The sequence below is a fragment of the Pinus tabuliformis genome, chromosome J (genome assembly GCF_031772625.1).
Source record: "Pinus tabuliformis cultivar Carrire ecotype Pingquan chromosome J, CPIR1, whole genome shotgun sequence".
NCBI lineage: Eukaryota > Viridiplantae > Streptophyta > Pinopsida > Pinales > Pinaceae > Pinus > Pinus tabuliformis.
The window spans coordinates 1,075,523,357-1,075,530,020 of NC_142295.1; positions in this window are offsets into that span (position 1 = coordinate 1,075,523,357).

Consider the following 6,664-nt stretch of genomic DNA (forward strand, 5'->3'; position numbering starts at 1 on the left):
TAGTACACCGCATCGGCGTTTATTCTACACCCCATGGGAAAATATCAAGCATTTTATTTGAATGAATGCTTATGAAATATTATGGTTTAAATGGATGTGGTTCTTCCCTCCTATTTGAGTCATGTGATGATTTCTATTATTTAGGAGCCCAACACTTATTATTTTCCTCCTCATCTATTCGAGCCTTTAATAAATTGATTAAATTAAAATAAAACTAAATGAAGAGACAATTACATAACTGTCATTGAAGTTGTTCCGCTACAAATATATTCTCGAAGAAGGAAAACATGATCTCGATTTTCAAATAGAGTATGATATGATATAGTCTGATTACTTCAATTTTGGAAATTCGTTATATGTTCAGGTATTTGAATCTCATAAACTCTTTTCAACATGGATGCTTTTAAATAGTAACATCTGATGGGGGTCTAAAAGTATTACTTGTTGATAAATGTATCAATTATTTTGGTCATTGATGATTTAAAATTGTTGTATATTTTCCAATATTGATATATTGACATTTTTTGCAGTAGCATACCAATGTCTTTAAGTGTCTAACTGATCTAGCCGCAACAAGGCCAAGATTTATTTATTGTTCATTGTTTCTTACATTTGACTTATACCATGATTAAACATAGTCATTTGTCAAAGAAATTCTGATTACAAATGATTTAATCTATAGAGTTTGAATTTATTATATTTGAACAATGTTATCAAGTATACTCAATGAAGGATTTGTTTCTTATCCTACCATCTTGTCTTCTATTTTTACTATTTATTTTCTTTACTTTTATTATCATTGCATCTTTTGTATTATATTTTGTATCTTTGTTGTTAATAAATTTATATTCCAAGCACAAGAAGTGAATTTCTCTGGTATCCATCACTATATTAAGTTCTTTATGTGAATTTAACCAGTCACTATACAAACATTGTGTTTGAAATTTCTTTCTTTCTTGTATTTATTTCAAACATGTTTTACATTTTTGCTGTGCAATAGTTACCTACGGCTAATATATGTATATATATATATATATATATATATATATATATATATATATATATATATATATATATATATATATATATATATATATGTATATTGCTTTATTAGTTATGATTGTAATGTTTAAGTATTTAAGAATTATACTATAACTTAGGAAGGCTACAAACCCAACTAATGTTCCCATATTTCTAGGGTTATCCAACCAAGAATTCCAAAGGTTGTTGAAATATTAGAATATCCATAAAGATGGTCATTTTCTATAAAAACATGTTATATTTGTCCCTTAATCCACACTCAAGGAGAAGATCTTGAAGGTGCACATGACACACCACTATCCAAGTACCAAGGGTTCTTCAAAACTTACAAGAAGATCAGAGAGAGGTTTTCTCGGAAGGGCCTTAAGGACGATGTGTTGAGGCATGTAAGGTATTGCATGACTTGTTATCAGAACAATCCTGAGAATACTCCTCCTATGGGCTTACTAGTGTTTGAATTTCTAAGTCTAGCCCGTTAGAAACCCTTCATGTACTTTCTGATTTATTCCTACCTACTTGTTCTGTTAATTAAAAAGTTATTTACCATGTAAATACTAGAAATAAATACAAGTACATGCTCAACACATTACATATCATCAACTGAAGGAAATAGAAACAAGCACACAAGTGACGTCGTTGTTTTTGGACTAATGTCCCCGGAAAAACCCAATGCGGGAAAACTGGTGTAGCTATTCGAGAGTTTGATTTATTAAGCAGTTTCATAATACAATCTGGGTGCCAAATCCGACTCACTCAACAAAGTAAAATCTCAGTAATAGTACCTCTCTACTCGGAAGCATATATTTCAGCTAAAACCCTGGATAAACACTCCAGCAGCTCCACAGCTCTAATCTGCCCCATGAAACCCCAGCGTCAACCTCTAGGGACTGCGCCAGCCTCTATCTAGCCCAACGTTAGCCCAACGTCACTCTAGGTTGGTCTGCGTCAACCTCTGGAGACATTGCATTAGTCCTCTCACCCTCTACATCACCACGCTGACCCTTTGAGGCACTACGAAGCTCCTCATTGCCCTAGCTAGCTCTGAGTGAACCCTTGGTTGCTTCTGTGTCCCTCTCTCCAGCTACTGCACTGATCCTCCCGGTGTTATCTCTGCCTCTCTACTTCTGTATTCACTACCCCTCAGTTGCAACTCTGATCACTCTCTAAACTTTCTCAGCAAACCTAGCCCCAGAAAGTCGAAATCTTGATCTCTTGGTGTGTTCTCCAAGTGACCCTTAAGCCTCCTCTTATATTTTTCTCATTGACAAATCAACAACCGAGATTAAGTCCCTAATCAATGGCTATGATTAGATCTGGCTTGATCCATGACTTTTGGACCATTCTAACACAATTTTATATTAATTAACATTAATATTTTATTTTCCCTAAGTTTACAGTTAGGGACTCCATTAAAAATATTAATTATTGTAATATATCGCAAACTATTTAGAATCTTCCCAAACCCTTTCTGGGCATTGGAGATCTCATGTGTCTTAACCTCTCCACCAATTTTCGTAGCTAGAGCACATCCGATGCTACCCTAAATCAACACTCCCTATTAGCGAGGGTTGTGCTCTAGTAATACTCCTCACTAATGATCACTTTGATCATCCAGCATTGGTCCCTGTGCCAATGCTAGGCATGCTGCCCATCACCTACACTATTGCATCCTATACTACTACCCATGGCCCTGCCACTGCCACTGCTTCATCTGTATGGCAGCTCCCTCTCATCTTGCTGCATCGTGCTGCCCATAGCGCTACCACTGCTAAATATTAAAAATATTAATTATTTTAATATCTCCCACACTGTCTAGAATTTTCCCAAACCCTTTCTGGGTATTGGAGATATCATGTGCCTTAGCCTCTCCACCAATTTTCATGGCTAGGGAACATCCGATGCTACCCCAAATCAACAACTAGAGACCTTGCCAATTCCAAAGAAGAAGTAGGAGAGCATCTTGATGGACTTCATCACAAGTCTATCGAAGGCACAAGGTAAGGATTGCATCTACATGATAGTTGATAGGTTGAATAAGTTAGCACATTTATTTGTAATTTTAGGATATTATAAGGCAACACAAATGGAAAAATTATTCTTCAAGGAGGTGTTAAGATTCCATGGGTTGCCTAAAAATATAGTTAGTGATTGAGATGGAAGGTTTATTAGTGTAATTTCGCAAGATTTGTTCAGATTGGTGGGCATGGAATTGACACTTAGTACTAGTTATCATCCTAAAAAAAACAACCAAGCCAAATAGAGATAGTGAATAAATGGATTGAGGGGTTTCTTTGTAACTATGTGTCAGGATAACATAAGGCATGGATCAAATGGTTACATCTCGGGGAGCACGTTACAACACCACTTACCATATATCCATTAGGATGGCCCCATTCAGGTCACTGTATGGGTATGATGCTCCATCATTTTTCGATTAGGAATTTGGAGATAGTAGGGCTCCAAAAGCCAAACATTTTATACAGGAGAGTCAGGAAATCCTCAAGGTCCTTAAGGAGAATCAATAGACCACTCAGAACCAGTGGAATATGTATGCAGAGAGGCATAGAGTAGAGTGCAAGTTTGAGTTTGGGGATTTAGTTTTCCTCAGTTTACAACCATATAGACAGTCTACATTGAAGAAAATTAGTGAAGAGAAACTAAAACCAATATTTTATTGGCCTTACAAAATACTCAGACGGATTGGTGCAGTAGCATATGAGTTGTGTTATAGACATATTTGGGCACTACAACCCCAATCTTATATGTCGATAAACCAAGGGTTCTTTAACCCCTAAAAGTGTTGTTTCATACCCTAAAGGATCAGGGTCAACTGATTACATCATTCCCTAAAAGTTCCACCTGAAAAACCACTCGGAACTGGCCAAAACTGGACCATACTGACTGCTCTATTGTCAAGGTGCGATGCATACTGACTTCTACACTAGCCAAGTGTGATGCATACTGAAGAGGCCTTCTGTAGGGTGCGCTGAGCGAGGATGGAAAAATGTCTGATACAGTTTGATAAGTGGATTCTCATGGAATCTTCCAGAAACTTCTCCTGTGACACTTGCCTCTCTTTTTTCCCCTAGGGATGAGTAAGAGATCCAAGAAATCTCCAAGTGGAACCAAGAACAACAAGTGGAATGACACTAATAAAAAACCCAGAGATGACTCACACCCTTGCAGACATCTATAAATGGATCCCTCATCTGAGAGATCCAGAGGCTGGAATTTTGTAATTTGTAAGGAAGTGCTGATAGTTTGTCTTTGAGAAAGAGCATTGTATTGTTGGGTGATCTTGCTTTTCATGAGGTGAAGAGGGATTTGACGCTAGGAGGATGATGCTAGATCAGACAGCTGGGTTATAATTCTCCCTTCTATTATTAATAAAGTTCTTTGAGTTTTCCTCCATACAATTGTGTATTTGTGAATGTTGTTATTCGTGAATGCCATTGTATGATCAATGTATTTCTGATTCTGCATTGTTTATGATATAATAGATCGAGATGCTTTGATGGTGTTTTGTTACTTTGTCTCTACATGTATTCATTGAGTAGGATAAGTAGGAGAAGAGGTGCAAGCTCTATCAAGAGAGAGAGAAATCAAGCAAGGAGTCAAGTGGAAGATCCAGGTTGGTCCCTTTGCTCCTCTCTTATCTGTCATACTTAAAGGAAATTGCAAATTTCTTTGATTGTTTGTTTCTAGGATAGCTGCCAATCCTAGTGGGACTAGCAGGTCGTAAAGACACTAGTTTTCCTGGAAATAGTTGGAGCTATCAAAGGGAATCAAAATCCACAATGTCTTTCATGCATCATGACTTAAGAAGGAACTCGATCAACAGGTCACTACTTAAGCTGAGCTACCCCCTTTGGATGAGGAAGGGAATTTAGTATTGATTCTATAAGTTATCATGCTTGTCCAAAAGAGGAAATCTAAGGGAGGGATGATCTCAGAGTATATTATCAAGTGGAAATATTTTCCTGAAGAGGATGCCATGTGGGAAGGAGAGTAGATCTTGCCACAGCTGAATTTGTAATTGAATAAGGACAAGAACTGTTAGGAAGTGGGGATTGTAATGTCCTCATCAAATTAAATTTCCCAAGGAAGGACATAGTAGCCTATTTAACCCCGTAGACTATAGTCATTTAAAAAAAGTGAAACATTATTTAATGTTACTTAAGTAACATTAGATAATAGTTAATTTGGGGGAATGGAGGGAAACTTGCAATAAAATTCAAATTTGGGGAAAATTGAGGGAAGTTGTTAGCCACTCAAAATCGAAATTAGGAGGGAAAAATCCCAAAGGGAATCTATAAAAATGTGAGAGAAGGCTCATTATGATCATCATGGATTGTTATTCTCTCTTATTTTAGGTTAAGGCTTTTGGAGGGTTTTAAGACCACCTTTAATGATCAGTTATAGTGGTGAAAGATTCCACCCTAGCCAATCGTTCTACCTTTCTGATTATAGGGCCAACTTTTGAGTGGAGGATTAATTTTCTGAGGCAAAGCCAATGCAAGGATCTTATTTTCTGAGGCAATAAAGCTAGACTAATCCATTCTAAGGCAGTGAGTTATCTTCTAACTCAAGCAAAGGTTGTTTTCTAAGGAAGCAAGGTCGGACTAGAAAATTATGAGGTAGCGATTTATCTCCTAAGTCAATTGAAGGTTTTTTTTTTGGGCAGCAAGGTTGGATTGGTCTCTATGAGACAACGGATCACTTTCTAGGGAAATCATGGGTTGGAAAGTCATTTATCTATGGAAACAAAGAGCTAAAGAGACAAGAAAGGACTGAAATTTTCTCTCATGTGATTGTGAATGGATGAAAGGACTAATTACAGGGGCAACAAGGGTTGGAGGCCACCTTCTTAGGTAGCGGAGGGATAGATCAAACTTGTTGAGGCAACAACATGTCAATTTTTTACTTTTTTGTGGTAGTATAATAACCTATTGAGATAGTTGGGACTACAGGTGACCCAAGGGACCATGAATAGGAGGACACAAGGAATTATTAGGGGTGCAAGTTAGCTTTGAGGATTGTTGATATGCTTTTGACAAGAACTATAACCTAAAGCCTAGAAACCATTATTTGACTTGAAATCCCTGTGGGGATATTGTTGACCTTGTAAGTATGTTAATAGCTTAATGCATCAACCCTACTTTATAATAGTCACTTGTGGAATCTACTTTTGTTTGGGTTCTTTCCTTTACTATTATTGTATTCAATAAAAAGTGTCATTATTTCATAGATTGTTGAACATTGCATTATTGTTATAAGGTGAAATTATTTCATGATTTATTGAGAACTCTAGGTTAAAATTACACCCTAAGGGTTACCTTCTCAAGAGGGACATTAGATATATCTACATGCCACCTCTCATTGCTTCTATCCATCTTTCCACTACCAATGTACAACTTAACCGCTTATATCAACCACTTATGTTAGCTACTTGTTTAGGGGAATTCAATCACCATATTAGGCATTGTCTTTCTCTATCGATGATCTATACATAAACTCTATTGGGGACTTGTGCATAATATTTTCTCTTGCATACTAATGAAAAATTACATCTTCATCTGTATATGCAAACAATTACATAGAAAGGTATGTCTGAAACTGAATG